The sequence below is a fragment of the Anomaloglossus baeobatrachus genome, chromosome 5 (genome assembly GCF_048569485.1).
Source record: "Anomaloglossus baeobatrachus isolate aAnoBae1 chromosome 5, aAnoBae1.hap1, whole genome shotgun sequence".
In the NCBI taxonomy this organism is placed as follows: domain Eukaryota; kingdom Metazoa; phylum Chordata; class Amphibia; order Anura; family Aromobatidae; genus Anomaloglossus; species Anomaloglossus baeobatrachus.
Window position 1 is genome coordinate 463,763,932 of NC_134357.1, and position 14,093 is coordinate 463,778,024.

Here is a 14,093-nt window from a genome sequence, read left to right on the forward strand (position 1 = left end):
AGAGAGTATACACAGAAATAAATAACAGGAGAGTATACACAGAAATAAATATCATATAGGAGAGAGTATACACAGAAATAAATAACATACAGAAGAGAGTATACACAGAAATAAATATCATATAGGAGAGAGTATACACAGAAATAAATAACAGAACAGAGTATTCAGAGAAATAAATATCATATAGAAGAGAGTATAAACAGAAATAAATAACAGAAGAGAATATTCACAGAAATAAATATCATATAGAAGAGAGTATACACAGAAATAAATAACAGAAGAGAGTATACACAAAAGTAAACAACATATAGAAGAGAGTATACACAGAAATAAATAACAGAAGAGAGTATACACAAAAGTAAACAACATATAGAAGAGAGTATACACAGAAATAAATAACATAGAAGAGAGTATACACAGAAATAAATAACAGAAGAGAGTATTCACAGAAATAAATATCATATAGAAGAGAGTATACACAGAAATAAATAACAGAAGAGAGTATACACAAAAGTAAACAACATATAGAAGAGAGTATACACAGAAATAAATAACAGAAGAGAGTATACACAAAAGTAAACAACATATAGAACAGAGTATACACAGAAATAAATAACATAGAAGAGAGTATACACAGAAATAAATAACAGAAGAGAGTATACACAGAAGTAAACAACATATAGAAGAGAGTATATACAGAAATAAATAACATAGATGAGAGTATAGACAGAAATAAATAACATATAGAACAGAGTATACACAGAAATAAATAATATACATAATAGAGTGTACACAGAAATAAATAACATATAGAAGAGAGTATACACAGAAATAAATATATAGAAGAGAGTATACACAGAAATAAATAACAGGAGAGTATACACAGAAATAAATATCATATAGGAGAGAGTATACACAGAAATAAATAACATACAGAAGAGAGTATACACAGAAATAAATATCATATAGGAGAGAGTATACACAGAAATAAATAACAGAACAGAGTATTCAGAGAAATAAATATCATATAGAAGAGAGTATAAACAGAAATAAATAACAGAAGAGAGTATTCACAGAAATAAATATCATATAGAAGAAAGTATACACAGAAATAAATATCATATAGGAGAGAGGATACACAGAAATAAATAACAGAACAGAGTGTTCAGAGAAATAAATATCATATAGAAGAGAGTATAAACAGAAATTAATAGCAGAAGAGAGTATTCACAGAAATAAATATCATAAAGAAGAGAGTATACACAGAAATAAATATCATATAGGAGAGAGTATACACAGAAATAAATATTATATAGAAGAGAGTATACACAGAAATTAATAACAGAAGAGAGTATTCACAGAAATAAATATCATATAGGAGAGAGTATACACAGAAATAAATATTATATAGAAGAGAATATACACAGAAATTAATAACAGAAGAGAGTATTCACAGAAATAAATATCATATAGGAGAGAGTATACACAGAAATAAATATCATATAGAAGATAGTATACACAGAAATTAATAACAGAAGAGAGTATTCACAGAAATCACAGAAATAAATATTATATAGAAGAGAGTATACACAGAAATTAATAACAGAAGACAGTATACACAGCAGTAAACAACATATAGAAGAGAGTATTCACAGAAATAAATAACATCTAGAATAGGATATACACATAAATAACTAGTTTGAGTCTTGTTTTTGTGCTCATATATCAAAATATTGGCTGTGCGGGTCAGTCTTTTTCTCATATATATATTTGTAGTTCATTTCTTTCAGACTGAGCACTCCACCCTATATCCAGAGTGTGTTCATCCTCCTTTATAGCGTGATCCTTTCTGCCCAGACATGAAACATTTTTAACCCAGATAGAAGTATTTCAAGTTAGGGTCCCGATATATAAGAGATCACCTTGATGTGGTTATTGGGCTCACACGCATTGGCCAGCACATGAGCTAAGTATCTATTTTTTCAAATATTCCTATAGCAGTAATGCAATACTTATTTATTGTTAGCATTCTAGAGTGCAGCTGTATGAATTTTTGTTGTTGTGCTCAGTCTAGACATGATGTATAATTTGCAACATAAAATAAGAGCAAGGAATCCTTGATGTGTTGATATGGCCCTTTCAGAGACCCGATCTCAATATTATTGCCTCTGCTTGAGATTATATTAAGAGACAGAAGGATTTGTGCAAGCCAACATCAACATAAGATCTCTGGTTAGTCCTTCAAGATGTTTGGAACAACCTCCCTACTGGGTTCCTCCAAAAACTGTGTGCAAGTGTACCTAGACAAATTGATGCTATTTTGAAGACAAAGGCCGGATACCCCAAATACTGATATGGTTTAGATTTGTCTTTTGTGCATTTTATAAAATTATCACAATATTATTATATTAACTATTCACACTTTTGTTTGTGAAAGCATTTCTAATTTGCACCATTTTTTTACCTGCCTAAAACTTACACAGGTTTGAATTTTCATTGGTCACCACATAAAAAAGTCCTTGCACATAAAATAATTCCCAAGAGTGTTGGCACCCTTGAAATTGTTCCAGAAAATGAAGCATTTTGCGAGAAAAATATTGCAATTAGACAGGTTTTGTCATACATGGTTATTTCCCTTGTGTGTATTGGAACAACACAAAAAAATGAAAAAAAGCAAATAGGACATCATTTCACACAAAACCCCAAACTGGTCTGGGCAAAATTGTTGACACCTTACCAAATTGTGGGTAAATAACTTTTTCCAAGCACATGATGCTCGTTCAAACTTACCTGTGGCAAGAAATAGGTATAGACAGTATGAAAATCACACCTGAAACCTATAAAAAGGAGAATCTGACTCAATCTGTGCATTGTGTGTCTGTGTGTGTGTCACACTAAGCATGGGGAACAGACCGAGAAGAGAACTGTCTGAAGACTTGAGAACCAAAATTGTTGAAAAATGTCAACATTCTCAAGGTTACAATTCCATCTCCAGAGATGTTGATGTTCCTTTGTCCACAATGTGCAACATACTCAAGAAGTTTCCAAACCATGGCACTGTAGCTAATCTCCCTAGATGTGAGCAGCAGAGAAAAAATGATGAAAGATTGAAATTTAGGATAGTTTGAATGGAGGATAACCAGCCCCAATCAAGTTCCAAAGATATTCAAGCTGTTCTGCAGGCTCAGGGTGCATCAATGTCAGCACGAACTATCTGTCGACATTTGAATGAAATGAATTGCTATGGCAGGAGACCAGGAGGACTCTACTTTTCACACAGAGACATAAAAATACTAGACTGCAGTTTGCCAAAATGTATGTGGGTAAACCAAAATCCTTCTGGAAAAGCATCTTGTGGACAGGTGAGACCAAGGTAGAGCTTTTTGGAAAGGAACATCTTCTTACTGTTTACCGAAAATGGCATGAGGCCTACAAAGAAAAGAACACAGTACCTACAGTCAAATATGGTAGAGGTTCGAAGATATTTTAGTGTTGTTTTGCCGCTTCTGCCACTAGGTGCCTTGACTGTGTGCAAAAGATTTTGAGTAGTAAGGTAGTATGCAGTGTCAGAAAGCTGGATTTGTGTCCTAAGTCATGGGTCTTCCAGCAGGACAATGACCCCAAACATACTTCAAAAAGCCCCCAGAAGTGGATGGAAACAAAGCGCCCTAGAGTCCTGACGTGGCAGCCATGAGTCCAGATCTAAATCTCATTGAACACCTGTGGAGAGATCTTACAATTGCTGTTGGGAGAAGATGCCTTCAAATATGAGAGACCTGGAGCAGTTTTCAAAATAAACATCCAAAATTCCAGTTGAGAGGTGTAATAAGCTTGTTGATGGTTATATAAAGTGATAGCAGTTATTTATTGTAAAGGGTGAGGAACTAAATGTTATGTTGAGGGTGCCAACAATTTTGTCCAGACCATTTTTGGAGTTTTGTGTGAAATTCTGTCCAATTTGCCTTTTTTGCTCAATTTTTTTTTCTGTTGTTCCAATACACACAAAGGAATCAACCAATGTGTATGACAAAACGTGTGTAATTGCAATAATTTTCTGGGAGAAATACTTCATTTTCTGCAACAATTTCAAGGGTACCAATACTTTTGGCCATGACTGTATCAGGGAACATTGGCAGATCTCTTTCATCCTATGCAATCTGCTGTTTTCACTAACAGATCCTATGTTCCACTAAGGATACACACGTGGACAAAACTGTTGATACCCTTCTGTTAAAGTAAGAAAAACCCACAATGGTCACTGAAATAACTTGAAACTGACAAAAGTAATTTTCAGTTTAAACTTTCTAAATATCTACAAATGAAAATCAGACATTGCTTTTGAATTGTGGTTCAACAGGAAAATAATAATAAAAAAAATTCTAATGAAAAGCACCAGGACAAAAATTATGGTACCCTTATAAAAGATTAAAAATAATCTGATCACAGGAACAAGTTAACTAAGGTGAGTCCTGTAATAAGCATCACAGGTGTCTACAAACTTGTTTTCAGTCAGTTTGCCTATTTCAAGGGTGAAAAGTAGTCACTGTGCTGTTTGGTATCATGGTGTGTACCAAATTGAACATAAACCAAAGACAGCTAAGGAGAGAGAGTTGTCGCCGAAGAATACAAATAAAATTACAGACAAACATGTCAAAGGTAAAGGCTATAAGACCATCTAAAAACATGTTGATGTTCCGGTTACTATAACTCCACATATTATTTCCAAGTTTAGGTCATCATGTGCACATATTGAGTATTTGGTGAGCTTTTTACCTCAGTATTTGTAAAACAAAACCAGGCGTGGGTAATAAATAGAGACGTGGTGCCTGTGTTTCTATTATACTTTTCCTCTGAATGTTCCACTCCTGGTTTTGGATTAAAAATATTGAGGTAAAAAACTCTCCAAATACTCTGGACCTAAGGTCTATGGGATTGTAGCCAATCTCCCTGAACATGGCTGCAAGAAGACAACTGAGGAGAAATAGAAGAGACTAATGATACAAATGGTAACCAAAGAGCACAGCATAACTTCCAAACAAATTAGAAGTTAACAAAAAAATCAAGATACTTCAGATCGCACTAGCCATCTCTGTCTTAGCCAAAGTGGACTTTATGGAAGATCACCAGGGAAGAAACTAACGTTAGAAGCAAATCATAAAAAAAACTAAACTGGAATTTGCGAAAATGCATTCAGAGACGTTGAAAAACTTCTCGGAGAATGTTCTTTGGACAAATGAGACAAAACTGGAGCTTTTTGGCCAAGGTCCATCAGCTCTATGTTCACAGATGCAAAAACGAAGAAGACAAAGAAAATAACATAGTACCTACTATGAAACATGGTGGAAGTGCCAGAAAGCTTTTTCAGATTCACAGGTCGTGGGACCTTCAACAGAATAATGATGCAAAACACACAGCTAAAATCATCGGACAATGGCTAAGAACAAAGCATTGGACTATTCTGAAGTGACTCTTATGAGCCCACTTCCGTTGAAGGAGTTGAAATGTGCAGTTTGGAGAAGACACTTTCACACCTGAGACAGTCGGAGCAGTTTTTTCAAGAGGAATGGGCCAAAATGCCTCTGGACGAGAGCAGAAGTCTTATTGAGTGTTACAGAAATCATTTGTTTGCAATGATTGCCTCAAAAGGCTTAGCAACAAAATCTGAAGTTGAGGGAACCATCATTTTTGTTTTTGTTACTTTCCGGTTGAACCACAATTCAAAAGTAAAGTCTAAAGCGGGCTTTACACGCTATGACATCGCTAGCAATTGCTAGCGATATCGAGCGTGTAAGCATCCGCCCCCGTCGTGGATGCGATATCGTGTGATCGCTGCCGCAGCAAACATTATCGCTACAGCAGCGTCACACGCACTTACCTGGTCGGCGGCGTCGCTGTGACTGCCGAACAGTCCCTCCCTCAAGGGGGAGGGACTGTTCGGCATCACAGCGACGTCACCGCGACGTCACTAAGCGGCCGGCCAATCAAAGCGGAGGAGCGGAGATCAGCGGGACGTAACATCCCGCCCACCTCCTTCCTTCCGCATTGTGGCCGGCGGCAGGTAAGGAGACGTTCCTCGCTCCTGCGGTGTCACATACAGCGATGTATGCTGCCGCAGGAGCGACGAACCACATCGATAATCAACCATTACCGATTTTTGGTTTTGGGACGACCTCTCCATGGTGAACGATTTTCACCATTTTTTAGGTCGCTTAAGGTCGCTGGTAAGTGTCACACGCTGCGATATCGTTAATGACGCCGGATGTGCGTCACTAACAATGTGACCCCGACGATAAAACATTAACGATATCGTAGCGTGTAAAGCCCCCTTTAAGCCCGCTTTACACGCTGCAATGTATCTTACGATGTGTCGGCGGGGTCACGTCGTAAGTGACGCACATCCGGCATCGTAAAGTACATTGCAGTGTGTAACAGCTACGTGCGATTGCGATTGAACGGTAAAACGTTCATCGCACGCACGTCGTTCATTCCTCATGAATTGAACGTCAGATTGTTCATCGTACCCGGGGTAGCACACATCACAGTGTGTGACACCCTGGAAACGATGAACAGATCTTACCTGCGTCCTGCGGCTCCCGGGCGGTAATGCAGAAGGAAGGAGGTGGGCGGGATGTTTACGTCCCGCTCAGCTCCGCCCCTCCGCTTCTATTGGCCGGCTGCCGCGTGACGTCGATATGACGCCGAACGTCCCTCCCACTCCAGGAAGTGGACGTTCGCCGCCCACATCGAGGTCGTATGGACGGGTAAGTACATGTGATGGGGGTTAATCATTTGTGCGGCACGTTCAACAAATTGAACGTGCCACACATACGATGGGGGCATTGCAAATTGCATACGATTTCGTATGCGAAATTGCAACGTGTTAAGCAGGCTTTAAGGGTGCTTTACACCTAGCGACATCGCTAGCGATATCACTAGTGAAAGCACCCGCCCCCGTCGTTTGTGCGTCACGGGCAAATCGCCCGTGGCGCACAATATCGCCGATACGCGTCAAACGTACTTACCTTACAAATGACGTCGCTGTGGTCGCCGAACAACCTCTTCTTTAAGGAGGCGGTTCGTTCGGCGTCACAGCGACGTCACACAGCAGCCCACCAATTGAAGTGGAGGGGCGGAGAGGAGGCGCAGGATCTTCACTCCCACCTCATTGCCGGAGGATGCAGGTACGTTGTTGTTCGTCGTTCCTGGGGTGTCACACGTAGCGATGTGTGCTGCCTAAGGAACGACGAACAACCTGCGTCCTGAACGAGCAACGATATTATGGAAGTGAACGACGTGTCATCGATCAACGATGTAGTGAGTATTTTTCATCGTTAGCGGTCACTCGTACGTGTCACACGCAACGACGTCGCTAACGAGAACGGATGTGCGTCACGAATTCCATGACCCCAACGATATCTCGTTAGTGATGTCGCTGCGTGTAACGGGGCCCTTATTCTCAGTAGTTGATATTCAGTATATACTTTTGCCAGTTTCAAATTATGTCAGAGACCCTTCCTTACATACTTGAGAGTTAATTGGTCACCCCCCAAATTGGTGAATCAACCTGATATCCATCTATGTATGGCCACCTTCATTACTATACCCTTTAGGAGAAGCCACCAGGTAATGTCACTGCTTCATGACCGGTCTGATTTATGGAGACAATATGGTAGACTTATATTTAGCTTTCATTTGCTTTGGAGGAGAAAAAAGCTTTAGGTAGAGAGTTAAATTGGGGGAGGGGAGGCAAAACTGAATTGCACTGCCAGAAGCGATTTTAGACCACAAACCTCACCAATGACATTTTCCCTATGACACTAATTTCTCAGTTAACAATTTTCAGCTAATTTTGCAGTCGTTAGTGAATTCTTCAGAGCTACTTAAAAGATCCCTACTGAATTATTAAATATTATGTCATCTAATTATTGTGGAAGTAAAGTGAAATATAAATGGACAATAGGAGCAGATTTACTAAATAATTTACTACATAAAGGCACCTGACAGCTGGGGTTCTGCTGCCTGATCCATGAGCACCATGAATCGGAATCTGGCTCCATCGCTTCATTCTGTGGCCTGGGCAGGTAAACACTGCTGCCCTTTGTTGCTGTGAATTTTTCTGAATTTTTTGGGGAAAATGTAATTCCTCTTTTTGTGGTTTAGCTTCCATCACTTCCGGCAGATGTTCAGCTCTGAAACACTGCAGCAATTCAGAAAAAAACAGACATTTAAAGGGAACCTGTCACATCGCTGATTGCTATAAACCTGCAGATATGGGGTTAATCAGCAGATTATCAGCATTCTGACATTGTGTGACCACTGCACTGTTAGCCCAGCTACCGGGAGGAAATTAACTTTATTCATCCCGGCAGCCTCCGGCTTTCAGTCATAGGGGCGTGGCTGGCACAGCTTCAGTCACCGCTCAGTATACATTGAGCGGCAGCTGTAACCACACTCCAGCACTGACTGATAGCCGGCTCTGTCTTGATGCCGGGTGTCTGTCAGTGGGTTAGGCTAGTGTCACACATTCGGCTTTTCGCCGGTTTGCCGGTTCCGGCGTACGCCAGTACAGTGTATACAGTACAGTGGCAGCGCTGTAACTTCCGGGTCCCATGCTCCGGTCACATGACAGCATGTGATCGGAGCTTGTCGCACTGCCACTGTACTGTATACACTGTACTGGCATGTGCCGAAACCGGAAAATCGGCGAAAAGCCGGATGTGTGAAACTAGCCTTAGAGCCGCTGCTCACTGCATACTATGTGTTGACTGAAGCTATGCTAGTCGCGCCTCTATGACTAAAAGCCAAACGCTGCAGGGAGGAATAAAGCTAATTTCCTCTCTGTAGCCAGGCTTTCAGTGGTGCATTCATGCAGCGTTAAAACACTATTAAACTGCAGATTAACCCCGTTTTTGCAGGTTAATAGCTGTGCCAGCCGCACCTCTATGACTGAAAGCCAGAGGCTGCCAGGAGGAATAAAGTTAATTTCCTCTCTGTAAGTAGGCTTTCAGTTGTGCGGCTATGTGGCTTTATTAACCTGCAGATTAACCCCATATGTGCAAGTTATTAGCAAATAGAGATATAAGAGGTTCCCTTTAAAAGCCAGCCAGCGAGCATGCCGCTCAGGCAACTAGTCCAAGAGGCCAGTCCTCAGCAGCTTATCCTCAACCCACTCCCCATTAGTGAGAGGTTTCTCCATATAGACTAGTGACTCTCTTGGCATGGTCCCCAGCCATCCTTTAAATAAAAGTTTTCTCTGAAACGCTGTTTGTTTCAGAGTTAATCAAACCTGGCTGAAATTATGGCACCAGATTCTGATTCATACAACCCAATCAAGGTTCCCTTTAAAGGAACTGTTACAGCCTTAAAGGTAACCTGGCAAATCCCCAAATGCTATTAACCTGCAGACATAGTTTTCTCCCAGGAGGAATAAAGTTAATTTCCTCCCGGTAGCTGAACTCTATTAACCTGCAGATTAACCCCATATCTGCAGATTAATAGCATTTGTGGACACAACAGGTTCCCTTTAAGGTCCAAACAGTAAAGTAACAAGAATATAAATTACAACATATATAGTCTATATAGATAATAGTTTCAAAAACGTAGATATAACTTTTCAATAACCGTTCCCCAAATTTTTTGGTAGTGGCCATTCAGAAAGTCAAACAATTTAAGTTACTTGTTTATACTGATGGCTGGATGCAAAAAAAGGTGAAATTATATATACCTTCATAAGGGAGCGGCACACAGCCCCAGCGATGGTTATCTAGATACCACAAGGCGATATGTTCCATGTATGAAGTATATACCGTACAGCTCAGAAGCCAAACGCAAATCTCAGCCGCCCTCGAAATTATAGATAATTTCCATCAGAAGAGACAAGAAGGGGGACATTTTTCATGAAAAGGTAAGAGATAACACTACATTGAAACATATACCATTCAAGAAAAAGACAGATCTACATGTCAGGAGAGTAACTTGCAGTTAGTTTAATAAGAAAAGTGCAAGAATGGGTATATTTAGCATTTATTGGAAGAACTAAATTGTCCATTTTAGTCCGTTCATGAAAGATGAAATATTCTACATTGCCGGGGTAAGCACTGAGGAGGGTTCTCCTTATAAGTATAAGTGCATCTCAATAAATTAGAATATCATCAAAAAGTTAATTTATTTCAGTAATTCAATACAAAAAGGGAACCGCATATATTATATAGAGTCATTACACACAGAGTGATCTATTCCTATATATTATATAGAGTCATTACACACAGAGTGATCTATTCCTATATATTATATAGAGTCATTACACACAGAGTGATCTATTCCTATATATTATATAGAGTCATTACACACAGAGTGATCTATTCCTATATATTATATAGAGTCATTACACACAGAGTGATCTATTCCTATATATTATATAGAGTCATTACACACAGACTGATCTGTTCCTATATACAGTTAGGTCCAGAAATATTTGGACAGTGACACAATTTTCGCGAGTTGGGCTCTGCATGCCACCACATTGGATTTGAAATGAAACCTCTACAACAGAATTCAAGTGCAGATTGTAACGTTTAATTTGAAGGTTAGAACAAAAATATCTGATAGAAATTGTAGGAATTGTACACATTTCTTTACAAACACTCCACATTTTGGGAGGTCAAAAGTAATTGGACAAATAAAACAAACCCAAACAAAATATTTTTATTTTCAATATTTTGTTGCGAATCCTTTGGAGGCAATCACTGCCTTAAGTCTGGAACCCATGGACATCACCAAACGCTGGGTTTCCTCCTTCTTAATGCTTTGCCAGGCCTTTACAGCCGCAGCCTTCAGGTCTTGCTTGTTTGTGGGTCTTTCCATCTTAAGTCTGGATTTGAGCAAGTGAAATGCATGCTCAATTGGGTTAAGATCTGGTGATTGACTTGGCCATTGCAGAATGTTCCACTTTTTTGCACTCATGAACTCCTGGGTAGCTTTGGCTGTATGCTTGGGGTCATTGTCCATCTGTACTATGAAGCGCCGTCCGATCAACTTTGCGGCATTTGGCTGAATCTGGGCTGAAAGTATATCCCGGTACACTTCAGAATTCATCCGGCTACTCTTGTCTGCTGTTATGTCATCAATAAACACAAGTGACCCAGTGCCATTGAAAGCCATGCATGCCCATGCCATCACGTTGCCTCCACCATGTTTTACAGAGGATGTGGTGTGCCTTGGATCATGTGCCGTTCCCTTTCTTCTCCAAACTTTTTTCTTCCCATCATTCTGGTACAGGTTGATCTTGGTCTCATCTGTCCATAGAATACTTTTCCAGAACTGAGCTGGCTTCATGAGGTGTTTTTCAGCAAATTTAACTCTGGCCTGTCTATTTTTGGAATTGATGAATGGTTTGCATCTAGATGTGAACCCTTTGTATTTACTTTCATGGAGTCTTCTCTTTACTGTTGACTTAGAGACAGATACACCTACTTCACTGAGAGTGTTCTGGACTTCAGTTGATGTTGTGAACGGGTTCTTCTTCACTAAAGAAAGTATGCGTCGATCATCCACCACTGTTGTCATCCGTGGACGCCCAGGCCTTTTTGAGTTCCCAAGCTCACCAGTCAATTCCTTTTTTCTCAGAATGTACCCGACTGTTGATTTTGCTACTCCAAGCATGTCTGCTATCTCTCTGATGGATTTTTTCTTTTTTTTCAGCCTCAGGATGTTCTGCTTCACCTCAATTGAGAGTTCCTTAGACCGCATGTTGTCTGGTCACAGCAACAGCTTCCAAATGCAAAACCACACACCTGTAATCAACCCCAGACCTTTTAACTACTTCATTGATTACAGGTTAACGAGGGAGACGCCTTCAGAGTTAATTGCAGCCCTTAGAGTCCCTTGTCCAATTACTTTTGGTCCCTTGAAAAAGAGGAGGCTATGCATTACAGAGCTATGATTCCTAAACCCTTTCTCCGATTTGGATGTGAAAACTCTCATATTGCAGCTGGGAGTGTGCACTTTCAGCCCATATTATATATATAATTGGATTTCTGAACATGTTTTTCTAAACAGCTAAAATAACAAAACTTGTGTCACTGTCCAAATATTTCTGGACCTAACTGTATTATGTAGAGTCATTACACACAGAGTGATCTATTCCTATATATTATATAGAGTCATTACACACAGAGTGATCTATTCCTATATATTATATAGAGTCAATACACACAGACTGATCTGTTCCTATATATTATGTAGAGTCATTACACACAGAGTGATCTATTCTTATATATTATATAGAGTCATTACACACAGAGTGATCTATTCCTATATATTATATAGAGTCATTACACACAGACTGATCTGTTCCTATATATTATGTAGAGTCATTACACACAGACTGATCTGTTCCTATATATTATATAGAGTCATTACACACAGAGTGATCTATTCCTATATATTATATAGCGTCATTACACACAGAGGAATCTATTCCTATATATTATATAGAGTCATTACACACAGGGATCTATTTCAAGTGTTTATTTTTGTTAATGGTGATGATTATGGCTTACAGCCAATGAAAACCCAAAAGTCATTATCTCAGAAAATTAGAATATTATATAAGACCAACTGAAAAAATGATTTTACACTCAGAAATGTTGGCACCTACTGAAAGTCTGTACAGTAAATGCCCTCAGTACTTGGTCGGGGCTCCTTTTGCATGAATTACTGCATCAATGCGGCGTGGCATGGAGGCGATCAGCCTGAGGCACTGCTGAGGTGTTATGGAAGCCCAGGTTGCTTTGATAGCAGCCTTCAGCTCATCTGCATTGTTGGGTCTGGTGTCTCTCATCTTCCTCTTGACAATACTCCAAAGATTCTCTATGGGGTTTAGGTCAGGAGTTTGCTGGCCAATCAAGCACAGTGATTACAGGTTAGTAAACCAGGTATTTGTGAAGCCCCGCAGGTGTTGTGTCGGTGTCGGTGCATTACCTTCAGGGACTCCACGTTGCTGGATCTCCTTGGAGGTGCGTGGAGGGCGCAGGTACAGATCCACCAACCACTGGGGAAACTTGGCCTCCATGTCAGCCTTCAGCCGCCAGTAGTCGGGCTCCTCTCCTATCATGGGCTTCCTGTCAGGGACCTCCGTGGACTGGGGAGCGGCGTCAGCTCTGGCCTTGCAGGCCGGGGTAAATGGTACGTCTGTCTTGTCTTGGCGGGCCGCGCCTTGTATGGCGGCGGCCTGGTCTTGGCGGGCCGCGCCCTGTATGGCGGCGGCCTGAATTGGCGTTTCTGTCGCGGCCGGTTCCTGGCGGGCCGGACTGGACACTGCAGCCGCGGTCTCACTTGGCGTCGCAGCCTCGATGGGGTCCGTGCAGGCTGAGCCGGGCGTCGCTGCAGTGATCGGAGCTTGGCGGGCCGCACCCGGCGGGGCGGCGGCCTGGTTCAGCATATCACTTGCGGCGCGGACGAGCGTCGCTGCTGCGTTGGGGTCTTGGCGGACCGGGTTCAGCAGGGTGGCAGCCTGGGTCAGCGTCACACCTGCAGCACGGATGAGCACTGCCGTGGTGGTCGGAGCCCTGCGGGACAGGCGGGGCATCGCTGCAGCGGCCTGGGCTTGGCGGGCCGCACCTAGCGTGGCTGCGGCCTCACTCAGCGTCGCCGCACCGGACGCCTCCTCTGGGACCGCGGTCGTAGCAGCTAGGGTCGGGGCTCTTGTTCTAGCCGGGGCAACACCGGACTCACCCATCGGGGTCTGAATCGTCGTCGCCGCTCGATCCGGCAGGCTCCGCGCGGCTCTCTCCTCATAGGTCCGGACCGCTGCAGCCTTCTCTAGAAGCTCCTTGCGTTCCTCATAGAGCCGTCGCATAATCCTGGCCTCCAGCTGATCACAGAAGAGGGCAAGCTCCCGGCACCACCAGGCAGCAGAGCCTGGCTCTGGGTATCCGCGTCTGGACTCCATCTCTTCTCTCTGCAGCAGCAGGCTTGTGGCTCTCTTTCCTTTCCGCCGTCTCTGGACGCTTCCGCTTTCTTCATCAGCGAGGTCAGAACTCTGCAGGGGATCTCTGGGTAGCCACACCTCTTCGTGGGCGGTAACTTCTTCC